Here is an 18165-nt window from a genome sequence, read left to right as displayed (position 1 = left end):
CATTCAGCATGCTGCGCTAAGGCTTCGAAAAGACCTCGCAATAAACATTTGGAGGGAGATGGTGAGGCAATTTGGAGTGAGGCTTGCCTCAATTCCCTAAGCCCCTTTCACACTCCTAGAATTCCAATAGTGCCAACTCAGTAAGCAAGAAAAAGAGGGTAGCTAAGTGCACAGACCAAAGTTTACACTCTGTCTCAAACCAGCTTGTTAATGACTTTAAGTGTCAAAACCAAAATGCTTTAAAAAAAAAATCCTATGCTGGTGATGGCCCATAAAATCTGTGACCAATTTAACAGCTCTGTCAAGGTACAGAAAAAAAAGAAACTTGAGTGAGTTTTACCAGGTCAACAGCCTGCCAAAATATTAGCTGAAACTCTTAAAAGTCTTTATTTCAGAGAGAGAGAGAGAGAGAGAGAGAGAGAGAGCCCTACAAAAGTAGTGATATATGTCGGCAAATAGAACTCAAAATCATCTAGAAGAAAAAAACATTGCACAGTATGAATAAGAGGCTACTGCTATTGGAACTGCTCACCTCCCTGAATTGGAAAACACCCCCCCAAATGTTGGGCCCTTCCTGACATGCAGGTACCCACATTATGGATGGAAGAGGTGCCATAGCTTTTTTAAATTGAAGGGAGTTTCCATGTAGTCTCATTGGAAGGGCACATTTTTCTTGGCCTAACTGGCAAAGACGAGCACCTTAGTATGGACAAAATCCCACATTTGGAGGTTAAGATTGGCATTTAAGCACAAGGGGCAGAGCTCAGCACCCATGAGCCATGGAGCCCTCACTATTACGTTGACATTGCAAACCAGAATGCCCAGCAATGGAGATATGGAGATCTGTCTACTAGCAAGATGACCGAGACCGCCAGCTAGTTTCACATAGGCTGCCATACAGTGACCAGATGGAAATAAGTAGAGCTCAACAAATCATCTATAGCCAATAATGTCACCTCTTTTTCTATTTGGCCCTGATTTGTCAAGGTATGCAAGCATGCGATTATTCCCAGTGAACCCGGTGCAACTATTCATGTGCTCCAAATTATGCACATGCTTAAATGTTTTGCTGAACAGGGCCTTTTTGAATAGCCTCTAAACTGACCGTGTGCATCTTGAATTTATTATTTGAAATGATTACCCAAATAATTTATGCAAATAAATTCCTAGTCTGCAGCTCACTCGTAAGTGTTTTTCCTTTTTTCTTTTGTTTTACAAATATTTGATAGCTAAATTTTTATGTGCTGTTTTTCAGAAGGCACATAAGTGATGACAGTTTGTCCCTCCAATTTATCACCCTCTTTCAGGTAGTGGGGTCTCCAGAACTCAATGCAATATTCTAGGTGGACTCAATTCTATTCTTTTCCCCTTTAGGCTAATGAGTCTTTAAAGAGAGGAGGATAGGAAATAGCTAAGCAATTAAGATACAGAATATGGAGGGGAAAAATAAAGTAATGCATCCTTTGACTGTAATTTAGAGAATTTATTAGTCATTTAAAACCTTGATGACTTATTCTTTTGGAAAAAAAAAGCTGTAATAAGAACGAAGAGAAAATGGCATAAATATGAACCCATTTGTAATGACAGAGATTGTAACAAGAACGGGGAATGACAGAATGCTCCTTTGGATGTATTTGACTTCATAATTACAATCATATGGATATGTTTTAATATCACTATTTGGGTAATTTATTGTTAATTTTCTCTTGGAAACATTTTTATTCAAAATACTTGCATTGTATCTTTTAAAATAAACATTTCATGTCTTCTGCCAGACGAACAGCAAGGAATTGTGCAAAAAGTTTTGTAAGGAAACCAAAACTAAATTAATAGATTAAATTTGTCTGTTATCAGGTCTTGATACACACCGAATATGTGGGCCAGCTTTGTAAAAGTGATTTACATTTTTGGGTGGGAATGGAAACCATGCAAAACTAAGCAGTTTCAAACACATTTCACCTTTTTTTGTTTGTTTTGTTTGAAGGACAACCAGAAAGATGGTTTGTGTGAATCCCTATGAAAAGAAACAACTGAATTTCACACAGCCAGATGACAAATCCTATGCTCTGTTAAAGTCTCAATTCTGTAGCCTGTATTCATTTCAGGACCAGCTGTAGGCACCAGCAAAGCAAGCACATGCTTGGGGTGCACATTTCCAGGGATGGCTTTCCAGACACCCTTTTCTTTTGGGGCAGTTGCACTCTTAGAGCTGCGCCACTTAGACGGGGGGAGGGCGCCGTGCCCCTGCCCGCAGAGGGAAGGGGAAGCCCCAGCCTCGGGATGCTGAGCTGCCAGGGCCCAGCCGCTACCTGGGGAGGAGAGGGCGAGTCCTGCCGCAGAGCGGGGGCTGCGCTGCCTTGTGCCACCCCTTATATTGGGGCTTCTCTGCGTGGCCGGGCAGGGGAGGGGGGAAAGCCCCATCACTCTCTCCGCTTCCAGCGCCTCCTGTGAGCCCAGCCCCACCTGAGCTTGGGGCGGAAAAAAACCTAGAGCCGGCCCTGATTCATATGGCTAATATTAAGGGCTGCAGGATTGGAACCATAGTCAGTGAAGATGCATTTAGAAAACAATGCCAAAATTATACCCTAGAATGCCAATTGTTATCTCCTTTCCCAAGTGCAAGATTTACCTATCTGCTGCTGGAGTTCTAGGTGGTTGGTTGCAAGTGCCAAGATTGTATTCACAGAAATTTAGACTGACAAATTCCAACCTTGTTTTTTTCTTTTTTTTTCATTTTCTTGGAGGTGACATAAAGTGAAGCCTAGTTTTGTATTACAAGTCTCAGCAACAAAGAATGAAAGCTGAATGAGTTTGGGGGTCAGGACCTGCTACAATAAAAGGCAGAGCTACTCCTTGGGAGGACTTGCCATGCCTTTGTGCAGTATCTGGAGCTGCCTCATTTGAGAAATGCCACACAAAAAAACAACAACAAAGATTGGAATTAGATCCTGCAGATTAAACTTCAGATTCAGAAACACGATACTGCTGAAATCCCACCTGCAAACAAACTCTAAGCATAGCTAATTCTGTGGCTAGCATTTACTGTATCACTTCCACCTAAAACACTACTTCCCCCCATTCACCTTTTGCTCCCTACACATTTTCTTTTTATGTCTGCCCAGGAGACAGACTCAGTGCCTGATCCACATTTCAGCCCTGAGAAGCCAACAAACAAACAAACAAGAAAGAGGGAGCGGGAGCCACATAACTGTATATTCTGAAATATGTTCTATGGCTTCACCCTGCCAAGTGACAGTCTCGCTACATTCCGTGTGTCGGAGCTCATTTAATTCCCCAGCCAGAGTCCTGACAGGCGTGTGAGTAACGCCTATGTGTTACGAGATTTATTTAATGGGCATCTGACGAGCTGATGGGGAGCTGGGGTCCTCCCAAAGCCATATTATCTCTGCCAGGAATAAAAATCAGCTGGAACGGGAGGGCTTTGATAGCCACAATCTGTTACCAGAAAATTGAACTGTCACCCTTGTGTGTCATGTTCATTTTGGCTGATTAAAGAGATATTAATCTACTGTCATTGTTACAATATCTGTCATTCTGGGGAAAAAACAGGGATACGTAGACAGCTCCTCCAGATACACACACAGGGAAAGGAGAGGTGTGTGGAATATTAACAAAACTCTGATCACTTAGAAATATCGAGCCAGCTAGAACTGATTATATTTTCACTTATGAAGCAAACAATAGGTCCCACTTCAGGTAATGAACCATTTTGGTTGGTATTGACTACAGTTGTAAGGGAGTGAAATGAATTCCTTAGACTTATGCTATGCCCTTTTCAGGAGACAACTACCTTTACCCATCTTTAAAATGGGTGCAGGAACCTTCTGCTACTTCCCAGGGGTGTCAGAAGCTTAACAAAATTAATGTTTCTAAAGCACTTTGGAATTAGTTATTGTTCTTTCAGATGGGCAATAATGAGGACTCCATTGCTGCCTTTTTCAAGGGACATCTTTTAGTTTGGCTAGCGTCTTAGAAACAAGCCACTTTTCATGATGCCAGTTCACCACGATTTGCTCAGTGTTTCTAACATTTCTGGATTGGGGCCTCACTGTGCTAGGTCCTGCACACACATAGCAAACATTGCTATTTCATTTATTGCACAAGCCGAGAATATGGACATACTCCTTACATGCAAGATGCACATAAAACCTAGCATCCTTGGCAAATCCAGTGCCAGGTGGGTTCTGGGTTATTGGCATAAGAGCTAAGGGGTAGGACCATCTCTCAAGGTGGCTGATGGGAACATTGGGACAGCCAGCCCACCAGGGGAAGTATTGGGTCATGTCCAGTTTGGAGCATAAATTGGACAAGGTCCACCAACTGTTGTGATTGCAAAGCGTATCGGGGAGAGAGAGAAGCACTGGTCTCATGGCCTGAGCAAAGGACTGGGAGACAGGAATTTATGTATTATAATCCCAGTTCTGGCCCCAACTTCCCTTGGGCAAGTCTAGTCACCACCTGGTACCTCAGTTTCCCCTTCTGTAAAATGGGGTTAATGCTTATATTCTGGCAGTAATGAATTACAAATTGCCAAGTACTTGAAAGATGAACATGAGCTATAATTATTAGATTAGCAGGGGTAAAATGGAGGGCACAGTGACGGAAGGGGAGTAAGAGAACCTTGGCTCCAGCGAATTCTCTGGGATGCACGAAGGCTCTGAAATGGCCCCTATTTCTCTTTAAGTGGTCTGGGTGCCACTTCAAATGTGACTTAACTCAGACTGTTTTTCTGGGGAACAACTCCGTATCGGAAAGAGAAAGGGCAGGAGGTCAGTCTGGGTGCCTTCCATCGACTCTACTTACCCTATTCTCCCAGCTGATTGACCCAAACTTTAAGAAGGGAAAAGGAATAACGAATGGAGAAGACTTTGGACTCCCCTAGTCCATCCCCTGCTGCCTCCTGCCAAAGCCACGAGCTTTCCCAGGAAGACATCCAGAGGACAAGTGTTTAGTGCAGGAGTGTCAAACTCATGTTGTGAGAGGCCGAATTCCCTTTCCGATTGTGGACCCTGGGCCAAGGCATACATTTAGGACACCATGCCTCCCTCAGTCGACAATGGGAGTCCCATGTGTCAAAATCAGGAGTTAGAACACATAGAGACTGGCCTATAGACAGTGACTAAACTTTTCATTGTCCCCATTATCATTAAGATTCAGCATTGCTCACTGGGAAAACCACTCAGCCCTAGCAATTTCTTTCTCCGCCATCCTTTCTGTGCCCCTTCCCTGCCTTTACATCTCTTCTTCGATATTTCCTCCACTGCAGCAACTCTCAGTTCCCCCTATGGATGCCCCTCCAGCTTCATTCTCCATCCTATCTGAAAAATGTTCAGCAATAAAATAGGACATCAGTAGTCTCCAGAATCAACACCCAGTTGAGGCTTAGAGAGAGTGAGGGAGTTCATACATCTCAGAGCTCTCATTGAGGTAGTTGATCGGAAGATACCACACTGTAATGGTTACATTCAGGTCATGTTTGGAAAGGTAACTTCACAACTATGAGGGCTAGAAACTGTTTGAATCTGAATATGCCAGAAAGGCCACCAAAATACGGTAGTGAACTAGATGTGTTAGGGACTTCTGGCTCAGGGTAAGTAATGATATCAGTGTAGCTTTATAATGATTCTGTAACGCTCATTTAACAATAATGAAAACAGTGTACCTACCTACCTAGACAGAGAGGCATTTTTATCTAAGATAAAGGACCAAAGTCAGCCCTGGCATAACTGGATATTGGCTTTAATTTTAAAACGCTGGTACACATTAAAAATTTTGGTGACGTCAGTGGGAGATTTGTATACAGGCAGCAGGGCTGAATTTTGTAGGCTGAATTTAGTTCAGAGAGTCCCTCTTTTATATGATGCAGAATGGCTGTTACTTTGATTCAGAAAGTGAGACATCATTAAACGGAGAGTTTCAATTAGTATGCACACACGGAAAAAAAATCTCAACTCGGTATAGATGCTCTGTAATTTTCTTTGTAGCAATGGTCATAAAACCTGAAAACACCCAGGAATTCAGTATTTTTATTGAGATTCAGATGAGAAAATGTCGGCAGCACATACCCCTGCTGCCATCTCATTTTTACTACACTCCTAGTACTTTAAATTTGAATCAATAACTATTTTAATACAGGGAGTTTGGAAAAGTTTGATTCAAATTCCTTTGACACAGTTCCATCAACATCCAGTTATAGAGCCATTCTGCATATGACTCATTAAATATTTAAAAGATTTCTATTATTGAATTAACTATTTATTGATTTATAATTTAAAAGATTTATGCTTGGCCATTAAAAAAAATTCCAAACTGACTTTCACTTAAAGAGATGTCAGGTGCCATTTGCTGGTAGCGAATGTCTAATGTACCCTTTTCACCCCCAGAGTGAAGAAAGGACAATTACTCAAGGACCTCTGGTTCAATATTCATACTGTTTAGATGCTGAGGTCTGTGGTTGTTTTTTTCCCCCGGCATTAGGTCATGCTCGGCAGCGTCTATCCATCCCGCAAAAGCTCAGCCTGTGTGGAAATGCACAGCTTGTCGTTTCTCTCCTGTTACGTTTATTGATTTGGATCTTGGATGAATTTTCCACCATTTTGTGTGATTTATTTATTATATTCTTGTTGTGCTGATGCTCTTGTTGGGATCATAAATACACACTCACACACTTCCCTTCTCTTTTATCAGTGCTGACATAGGTCCCCAGCTCAGCAAAGCATTGATGCATATGGGTAGTCCCAATGGAAATTAATAGGACTACTCATGTGCTGAAAGTTAAGCACAAACATAAATGCTTGGCTGGATTGGGCCATAGACATAATGATAATCTTTGCATTTGTAACATTGACTCCTGACTTTAAATCTATCCCTGCATCTTAACTCTTCAGTTTATTCCTTCACAAATTCAAAGAAGTTCTGCAAAGATCTGGAGTGAATCAGAATAAAAATAAATTGCTCTTCCATAGCACCTTTTAGCTGAGGCTCACAGTTTGCTATACCAACATTACCAATATCCTGACAATACCCTGACTGGTAACTATTATTGTCACACCTATTTTACAAAGGAGTAAACTGAAGCATAGGGAGGTTAACACTTGCCCAAGGTCACAAAATGAGTCACTGGCAGAGGCGGAAACAGAACCCAGGTGTCCTAACTAGCTTTGCCACAAGTAAAAGCAGCAACCTGGATGGTCGCATTGGATTTATTCTTCCTAGGAAGAGAGAAAAGGCAGATTTGGAACGCATGCACCGTATGCAGTAACTACATGAACTTGAGTGTTTCCAAGTACAAACAGAAGTACTGGCTGGATTTTTTTTTTAAGCGAATTTTTTGTACACAGCTAGTAAGGGTCTGACTCTGATAAGGATCTCTTACTGTTTGTTTTACTTGTGGCTTTGGGGACCCAAGCTTTAGTGATACACATTTTTCTACAACCCGCTCTTGGCTATACATCAAAACCACACAGAGTAATTAGTGCGGGTCTGTCAGACAAAACCATAGCAGAGTAATGTACTATACTTTGGAAATCACTGCCCCGGTTTCTCCAATCAGTGAATTATAAATAATGATTTCTCTGACTTGAAAAGAGTGCATGCTATAAATAATAACTATTTTAAGACTCCCATGTAGCGTTCCTAATGGTACTGCTGTGGGATAGGGATTAATCCTAGGAAGATAATTATTGGAATATCAGACACAAAATTGTAATAAAGTGTATTAAAATTGACATAATAGAAAGAACCAGAGGATTATGGGGCTAGAAAAAAGGAAGCTCATTCCAATATGATATTACCATGGGCAAACACTTTTAAAAAATATATAAATATTATGCTAGGAGTCACACAACAGTTTGACTTTGCTCTGCAGTTTAGATTCTAGGGTTAGGTACTGTAAGAACTGTATTTGGGAAAAGGCAGAAGGATCACCAAGGACTTTGCTTACGCTCTCTTTTCCCTCTCACTTCTTTCCTTTCTTCTTTGGAAAGTTGGCAGGAGGAGGAAAGGATGTTACAGCTCTTGGCGGAGGCACAGAAGAAGAAGACAGATGAATAAAAAGACTGACAAGGTTCAATCTTTGCTCATATTCTAGCTGTGAAATAGATATATTATTTTAGTTAGTGCTGTTCAGTGATGAGAGCAATGTGCTTGGAATCTGCTTTCCTGGGTTCCATTCCCTGCTCTGCTACTGACTTGCTGAGTGACCTTGGGCAAACCACTTAAGGACAGAAGCTGTTGCTCATACTCACAATAGTTCATCTGCACATAGTCCCATTGACTTCAAACATGTTACAAATGGATCTGGCCCTCCTTTGTCACCTCCCCACCTGAAGAGTAGGGATAATAACACCTCCTACCTGGCCGGGTGTGAGGCTTGATCGATTGATGTACAGGAAGTGCTCTGAGATGCTTAGATGAAAAGAGCAATATAAGAACAAAATGTTTCTGTGATCAGCCATGACTGCCATGTCTTTTTTGCCTCCCTCCTTCTGGCCAGGTGGAGCCATAACAATGTTGTCTGTTAGGATGTTTATTTTCCAAGATGAGGGACATGTTTCCTCATCTGTAAAATGGGGATAATGTTACTGACCTCCTTTATCAAGTGTCTTGAGGGCTATGGATGAGAAGCTCTATAGGAGAGGCCAGGATTGTTTGTTATTATTACATCATAATCCAATGAGGTTCCCCATCCACCGACTCGGAAACACGCATGCAGCATATTTGTTTTAAACATAGATAATTCCCCCTGGAAAGGACTTGATTGGTTGCTACCGTGGACCACAAACCATTGTGAATGCTGGAGAGGGTGGGCTCTTGGATTCTGTTCCAGTTCCCAATGGAAAGGCACTCCATGGCTTCAGTGGGAGATGGCCCAGGGCCTGTGTGTGCTGGGGACTTTTGAAATATGCCAGTGGAGCCCGGGTGAAGACATGGCATGAGTACAGCTGGAAGGAAGATGCTCCACTCTAAGGACAGCAGTGACAGACAGGCTATGTATTGGATATGTCAGTTTTAATGGACTGGAAACTGAAGAACCCACAACAAGGAGACAAAATGAGCGTCTGCATGTCTCGGAGAGCTGTACCTTTCAAGCAGAGTCAAAGATGAACCTGTCAGCACCGATTAGAAGCTACATCTTCACAACTTGCTAGTTCTCTCAGGAAGGAGAAATATAGCTAAGTGATTTCAACCAAAATTACCATGAACTATTGGCCATTCAGCCAGACAAGTGGGCTGTCGTGGTACCTCGGTCTGAGCAGCCACGGGCCAAGCAGCATGTAAACCAAAATCAGCTAGCATTCACTATTTAAATGTAACAGACAAACTTCCAAAGGCTCAGCGATTGGGTGCAGTTTGGATAAGCATGTGAAGTTTTGTGGAGCGTCTTGTGTTGACAAGACAGGCTCTGTCATGAGATATCCGGCCCTTCTGTCTGTTTTTCTTCATGGAGCCACCGATCCTGGGCTTCCTAGCCAGATCTCAGCCTCCCGGCTCTGGCTTCCTCCTCCCTGCCAGCATGCTTCCTGTTCTGAGGGAGAAGGCAGCGTATATACTGCCCTCTTTTGGAGAGCTTCCCCCCGACTGGTTGGGAGAGAAGGAATCCCTGCCCCACCTGACAACTACAGGGGTCCTAGTCGTGGGCCCTTAAAGGGGCAGTATCCTGGATTTTCCTAATTCCTTGGGACTGCTTCCTCTCTTCCTAATTCCTGCTACAGTGATATTTCCAGGGCCTCTGTTTATTCCAGTGTTCCTGGAATAGGGTCTTCTGGACCCCATCCAGTCTTAAAAGGCCAATATACCACATTACACTTTCTAATATATCTAATCTATGGACTGCATCCCTCACTGTCAAAACCTGGAAATGGAAAATATGTATTTGAACATTAAAGAATCTTAAATATCTCTTTGCTTTTGAGTCCAGAAAAAGGCAAACATTCCTGGTGGAGGAAAGGGAGCAGTTTTTTCCCCAAACCTGTTCCCCCTTCCCTTAATGATACCCAGCTCCAGGATGTTATTCCCTATGCTGTAAGAAGTGTTTATAGGTAAATATCGCTGCAAACAACAGGTCAAAACTTAAACACAAAGGGTTGCTTTGTTGCTTTGATACCAAGGTGACAGAGCAGCTGAGAGTTATGATAGACAGAGAGATTTCAAATGGGTGGGTGCAAACTGAATTGCTCATGGAAGGTTCTTTTATGGGCATTATTCACAAGCTTCATAGGAACATAGTCCTGTACTTGATCAGTAGATCTCAATCCAAAACACCACTACTATGGACCTATTCAAGAGGCAGAGGAGGTTATTTCATAAATTGAGGTTCAGCTCTGCTTTTAACTGTAATCTCTGCACACCAAGATTAATAGAACATCACTCCGTGGCTGAGAAAGCAAGTTATGATGAAGAAGCTGTTGAAACAGGAAACAATTGATTTCCCAGGAGACCCGTAAATCCACCTCTCATGTCCTTTCAAATTCTGTGTTATTGCTGTAAAAATTTTAAACACTGGTAAGAGGGTGAAACAGCTGACATACTCATTTGCCATGAAAAGAATTGTATTCTGGGGCTGTGTTGGGAAACCAATTCAATGTGCTTAGCAGATACATAAAAATCCTCAGCGTGGCTTTGTAAATGTTTGAAGGGGTGACATCGTGCATTCCAGTCAAGTTGGAGTCTCCCTGTCTTTGTTGTTGCTCACCTTTAGCAACTTATTACCCCCTTGCTCTCTCACCTCATTCCCTCCCCTTCAGAATATTATTTCAGGGGGGCCAACCAAGTCAGATGCCCTTCACACAGAGAGACTAAAGGTCCCATGGCAGGGCACACCTGCACTGCATGTTCCTTCTAACATTCTCGTGACAGCAGGTCATAAATCCTAGCTGGGTAGGCAGCAATCTAGCCAAGGGGACATTTATACCTTACGATTTATTTTATTTTATGATATTTCTATTAAGTCAGCTAATTTTATACCAAATTAGGTCTGATACAGTTCTGGGTATTGTGCCAAGGTTTCTATTGAGCCACCCAAGAAGAGGAGGTCAGGTACCATCTCACAGCTTCATGCATCTACAGTTCATCCTCGTGAGAAGCTCTGTGTTTGGTCCATGAAGGGTTTAAAAAACGCTGCTGTTATGACTGGGAATCAAAAAACCTGGGTCAGTTCCTTGCTCTGTTAGGGATTCCCTTGTGACCTCTGATCAATCATTTAATCTCTCTATGCCTCAATTACTCATCTGTAAAATGGGGATCATAATTCTTCCTTTGGCTGCCCTGTTGTCTATTCAGAATCCTCACGGCAGAGATTGTCTCATAATATCTGTTCGCAGTGTCCAGCACTATGGGGCCTCAATCACAACTGAGTTACCATGGTATTTATAATAGCTATGAGAGGCCTACAACGAAGCTGTCTGTATGAATGGTTGGTAACAAATTTCATTCTTGCAAGAATCACAAAACGTGGAAGATACAGGATCAGCTCCTGACGTTTTCATTGCGCTGAAAAGATAATTTTTCAGCCCAAAACTGTCTGTCTTCACCTGTGTTGTCCTCATCAAGGCATTCATTATTAAAATATATTTTTTTGAGACTGGGCATACAAGACCCCAGCTGTTCATTTTTCCTCCAGGTAGGAGAGGAGGAAAGGGGAAGAGGATCTAAATACACAACTGCATCAGCATTTTCATAATTGGGGTGGGGGAGGTTCCTCCAAAATTCCACTTGCAGTGAAAGAATCTGCCAAGTGGAAACAGGAAGTTTTGCTCTGCAGAGGGGCACAGGTGGCAAAACAAAAAGTTATATGTAAACAGGCTTAGCTTCCCCCTACACTGATAATCTTCCCACCTCGCTGCAGTTCAGTGGAGAGATACAGCAGCACGTATTAAAGACCTGATGACAAACAGACTCTGCATGTAAAGATACACTCCTAAGAACAGCCAGACTGGGTCAGACCAAGGATTGATCTAGCCCAGTATCCTGTCTTCAGTAGTGGCCACAGCTTCAGGGGCAGTGTCAGAACTGGGCAATTTTGGAGGTATCCACCCCTGTCTTTCTCTCCTGGCTTGTGACATTCAGAAGTTTAGGGTCACCCCAAGCATGGGGTTTCATCCTTGACCATCTTGGTTAATAGCTATTGATGGATCTGTCCTCCGTGAATTTACCTAATTCTTTTCTGAACCCAGTTACACTTTTGGCTATCTCTGCAATGTTACCCACGTCAATGAGACCTTTGGTGACGTGTGCCCACTATGGTAATAAGAATAATTAATATTAACCCTTTCACTTATATGAAGTGCCTTACACTTGAAGATCTCAGAGCAATTTAAGAAAGGGGGGGAAGTATTCTCATCCCCACTTTACATATAGGGAAGCTGAGACGCAGAGAAATTCAGTGGCCTGTAAAAGGTTACCCGGTGAGCCAGTGACAGAGCTGAAAACAGAAAGCAGGGCTCTCCAGCCTCACAACTCCTTGCTGCCCTCAGCTAGACAGCATAGCTTCCCTCAAATGCTGATTGAGTCGTGAACAGGCCTGGGCACATAGTGAAAGGTGTGAAATGCATAGCAATGTTAGTACTCAGTAGAAGATGTGGGACAAGAAGGCAGGGTCTCCTGACTCACACCCCAGTGCACCTCCCTTAGGCCAACGGGTCAAAGACTCTCTCACTCTTTCCCTTCCTCTCTCTCTCCTGTGTGACGTTTCACATGGGAATGCACCAGGAGGGACAGAGCTACCAAATGCATGAGTGTCATGCAAGACAACTCCGGAGCTGGGCCACTCACCCGCCCTGAGAGCAAGTGGGTAGGAAGTGGAATGAGTCCTGGCTTGCCCAGCTTTTGGCCCTGAACCTGCTGTCTGGGAATAGCTGGCGGGGTGCAGAGTGGACAGTTGCTGCTCCACAAAAAGGGCTGAAGTAACTCATTCCCCAACAAGAACGAGGAGGGGAGGAATTATGGTTTTGAATCACAGTTTGTTCTCCAGGCTGCTCCTGGGGCAATGCAGCTCCAAGCCACCCCGCAGGCAGGTTGGACAGTTACTGCCCTTGGTGACTATTCCCTCCAGAACGACAGGGGGCCCTCCTGCCCCATAGGAAAGTGCTGCTCAGTACGGGTGGTAGCACTGGGCCCTAAGCTCCAGCCAGGAAATTCAGAGTGTGGAGGAGAGGGAATAACATTTTCGTTCACTTGCTCCCCCCAGTTGTTTTGGATTTGTACAAAGCTGAAGACACAAACAAAATGCAGTGGGCTAGCTTGGCTTTCTGGTCCCTCTGCTCTGCCCGCTCAGCGGCTCTTCGGGGCAGCATGAATTGTGATCCTGGCTTTCCATCACTTACGCCATTAAACACAGCACCCGGCTTCCAGCCACACTCCCAAAATTTAGGAATGCAAAACACATGTTAACCAACAGGTTACATTTACCAAATCCCAACCATGCATGACCTAGCTATGTGAGCAGCCAATTCTTATGTTTCTTCACCAAGGATATTTTTCCTTCTTCTTTCTCAGCTGTACAGTGTCTCTACATTTTTTTTGGCTTGAGGTCTCTGTCTAATTATCTGTAACCTTCTGTTCGAAGATCGCTGTCCTGGCCTGATAAAAACCAGTGACTTTGAAAGCAAACTGGGTCTTAATTTTCCTTGACAGCCCTTCTTGAAACATGTGGGCAAAGCCCTGGCTTAATTAAATGCACATTCGTATTCCAAACAAATTAAGTACAATTAAGGACTCTGAGTTATGGGTATCTATCACTCGGCGATGTTTTTGTAAAAATTACCACATTTAGATCAAAGGCAGAGGACCCTTCGCTTAATTGCTTCATTAGGGCCCGATGCAATAGGCTTCATAAATATAGGGTCTGATGTCTCTTTGGGAATTGCCCAAAACATGGCTCTTAAAGTAATTGCTTCCATATTGCTCTCCGTGCAATGTTCATGTGCTCCACTGATCAAAATGGGTTCACTCTCAGGAATTAAAGGGAATGTGGGTCCCTCGTTATCTTCCAGCAGCATGACTTTCAGAGCTGGACTGGGTTTGGGGTTATTGGCTATTATCATCCCGGTTTCTACTGGGAATTTCTACAACTCAGCCCTACCGGGCATGACCTTGACACTCATCCTTGAAGTCCAAAAGCACATTAGGCAGCCCCACCACCTCTCAAGATATCAAAGGCTACACAGTGGGGCTTGCAAGTTTGCTTTGTGTTTCCTTCTCACACAAGGTGTTCAGCTACCAGGGTGACGGACAACCTTACAAAACCGATTAGACAGAGAGAGAAAATTATATCTAGTTTTCTGCTGCTTTTATCACAATAAAAAGGAAGATGATATAACCCAATTTTTTTTAAATGATGGTTACTTAGAACTATTGTTTTCACTGACTTCACCTTATTTTTGACTTTCCTTGAAACCCATTGAGACCTAGGACTCCAGCTGAAGGGAGCTAGGAGTGGGATGTTTATCTCCTGTTTAAATTAAAGTCACTCACTGCATACGTACGGGGGGGATACAGAAAGGAAAGGAACTATCTTCCCCGCTTCACACTTATAATTCTAGCCTGGCCAAAGAAAAATTAATATAATTGTGTATTTGGGACAAACATTTTTTAAAAATTGCTAATAACGGTCTATTTTTTGATGCATTATAAACATTTATTTTTTGGCTTGGTGCTTAACTGCAGGGCCACCTGGAACCAAAAAGATTTTTTCATTCCTTGAGAAGGCCTGCAACAAAACACCCAGCCAAGCAACTTATCCTTTGCCTTTATAAGAAGGATGCAAATGCCAGAGGGGTCTTGTCATTATGGTGCAAGAAGTTACTGGGAGCTTGTGGCCAGAGTCTAGACAAACTTCAGATTAATTTTTAATGAGACTGAGCTATACGCACCACCCCGAGCCAAGGATTGTTTATTATTGCAATGCATTACATCAGCAAACACAGCCGTGGTATTAAAAAGGGGGTCTCTGGAAAGTGGCTACGCAGATAAATAGACTTAACAGAGAAGGGAAGGAATGATCCTTTTCTCTCACAATTGAAGGCACTGTGCTGTGGTATGAAGGTGGGTTTTGGTGAGTGCTTTTAGTGAGTGGAGAGAATGACTTTATTATACACTGTATGGAATTGACTGCATGTCATAAAATGATTATGGCCGTATTTTAATTTTTGTTAGGATTTTGTGAATGACCCAGATTATTTCTTTTTAATTTGATTTAGCTCAGCTGAAAACTGGAAGCAAATGCACAAGAGTTTGTTTTATTCCTCTTCCTTTGCATATTCCAGGTTAGTTAGTGTTTGTCTTCTACCTTAGCTGAAAAGACCAAAGAGAGGGGTGATGTCATCTGTCAACATCAAAATAGTCACAGTGTGTCCAGAAACCACAATGATAAGTGCACTGGAGACAGAGAGACAGTGCAGTTACTTAGATGGCAGAGCTGATTGAAAAATGTACGTATTGTTGTTGGAAAGTTGGGAAAAAATATTTTCTGTGCATATATTCCAGTTTTCAACAAAAAAGTAACCCTCCAAGTTTTTCAGTTTGGGGTTTTTTCCTCTCACTGTTCCTTTTCCCCATGTCCTCTATTTTTTCTTTTTTCCATTTTGCCACTGGAAAAGGATAGAGGAAATGGAGAGAAAAGCAAAAACTACAACTAAAATCCAGTATTTTTCCATTTTTTGTTGAGGTCACTACTAGAGCACTTCCAGTAATGGAAGTCATTGTTAGTGAAAACTATTGTACTTTGATTCTTGGTTCAACTCTGCCTAACACTATCAGCCTGACTTATAATTTCAGGAGACACACACAAAAAAGAGCAACATTGACAGAACTGGAGACAGTAGCCACAGAAAAAGTGTAACATGGGCAACGGTGCAAGCTCTGGTACTATGGTGATGGGCTAAACATGATACATGCTTCTTCCATAGTGGCCAACCTATGTCACAGAAGGAGCCCCTTCTAGAGTGACACAATGTTCAGCCCTTGGCCTCCTGCAACATTGCATTCATGCTTCTCAGCAACCATCAACTTTCAGTCACTACTAACATCTTGATCTGTATTGTCATCGTTGACCTAAAGATGACAGGCTCCATGTCCGATCATCAGTCCCATGAGCCATCTGGTCCCCTAGAAGTCCCAGGTTTGATAAGGACTTTGCTAACAGCTATGCAAAGCCATAAGAACAGATGGGGGCTAGAGCAGTTGTGAGGAATAGGGTTTTGCTCCACTGGGTTAGGAGAGAAGAAGTCAGCCAGATTTCCGCTAGCAACCCTGTCCATCAACCGCCAATGCTGGCACAGAAGTAGCTGCGTATTTCCAGGCAGCTTTCTTCTCTGAACCAATTTTACTCAGTGCTAAGGAAAAAACAACCACCCCTGATTGTCCAGTCCAGGAGTGGATGGCTGGCAGCAGAAATCCTATTTCTGAACTGACCCTTGCTTTCCAGCATTACATTCATTAATTCCACAGGCTCACATTTCGAGGAAGATGTCAGTCATGTCTGTGAGTTTTCTATCAGCTATTAATGCCAGATCACAAGGTGAGAAAGCAGGGGTTTTAATCTCAAGACCCTCAGGAGATGGAGCTGAATACATTCAGCACGAGGCATATGTCTGAAAATGTCAAGGATAAATATTGTTAAAATAGAGGGTGCGGATATTAACTTGTAATCTTAAGTACTATAGGTCTGATTGAAAACACGGCTCCCTGCCTCCTCATTATCATTGCTCAGGTGTAATCAGCAAACATCTCCTGCTTCCCAATAATGATCACATTTAAATCATAGAACCATGCACCTTTACTTGTAGGAATTTAGATTTCTGTGCTGACTGGCAAGTGACTTAAGGGTGTTTAAAATACACTCCCCATGACAGAATGGCTGCTCCTTTATTCATAGGAACGAAACTATAAAAATTCCCTGCTCACTCCCCAAAACCTGTTTATTCCTCTCTCTAAATGTTTGATAATTTCCTATAGTTTTGCCTTCCTCAACAACCTGTGGTTTGCACAAGCATTTGCCAAATGTATCGCAACATATCCCACAACTCTGAGTCCTTTGTATGGCTTCCCCTTGCCTAGGAATTTCACAGATAAGGGCTTGACTCTGTCACCTTTACCTGGGCTGAGTTGTAACTTGTTAGGCAAGCAGTCCCCTTATAATCAATGGATCTGTCTGTGTAGAAATGTACTGCTCAGCCTGAGGAGAGGTGACAGAATCGGACCCTAAATTACTGGTGATGCTTATTTCCCAGTGGTACCTCTTCCAGTGAACGCTGAGCTAAAACCTTCACTGTGAACCTGATTTCTGAACTACACCTGACAGGCCCCATAATTCAGGATGAGGTGCCCCCCAGGAAACATATTCTAAGGCCCTTTCAAAAGCCAAACACACATTCCTAAAATTAACATACAAGGGATTGGGACTGCCTCTCAGCCCTATTTGGAGAAGTTCCCCTGAAAAGCCTGGTGGACGCTCTTCCAATGTGTAAAAGGCTCCCTACAAAAATCGTGGTGTGGAGAAATGTTGGAGCAGAGCCGGACTGCCTGGAAGTGGAAACTGCAATACACGTGGCGCTGACTTTTGGAGATGGGCAAATCCAAAAGTTAGACTGAGCAGTTTCCTTTTTCAAAGGCAGGGCTGGAGTCTGACCCAGATGCATCGAGTCCACTGAGTGCCAGTTTTGACAACATTGGCTGCCCTGGGATTGTCTGTGCGTGAACCTGGGGGAAGAGCTGTCACTTCCCAAACCAAGGAAGCCTGGGGCTCACCAGGCTTTTAGCCTCAGCAGCAGTGGAAGAAGCCAAGACTATTAACTATCTACGCAGCATCAGCTCATGGGTCATGCAGGGATCCACTTCGGATAGACATCGGACTATATGAGTTTCATTAGCAAAAACATGTTAGGAAGGGTTGCTGAGATCCACTTCGTTTGGCGTCTTTTCCCACCATTGCCAGCGGATGGGCCTATTAGCTTTGACTAGCCAAATGGGCAGGATTACTTGATGTAAAAATTGCCAACTTATCTAGTGATCTGAACTGTGAGAGAGAGAGAGAGATCTAGAAGGAAGTGAACCTGGTGGAGATGCCACCTAAATGGATACATAAGAACGGCCATACTGGGTCAGACCAAAGGTGCCTCTAGCCCAGTATCCTGTCTTCCGACAGTG

The sequence above is a fragment of the Lepidochelys kempii genome, chromosome 18, assembly GCF_965140265.1.
Source record: "Lepidochelys kempii isolate rLepKem1 chromosome 18, rLepKem1.hap2, whole genome shotgun sequence".
NCBI lineage: Eukaryota > Metazoa > Chordata > Testudines > Cheloniidae > Lepidochelys > Lepidochelys kempii.
Note: the sequence above shows the minus strand (reverse complement) of the source record.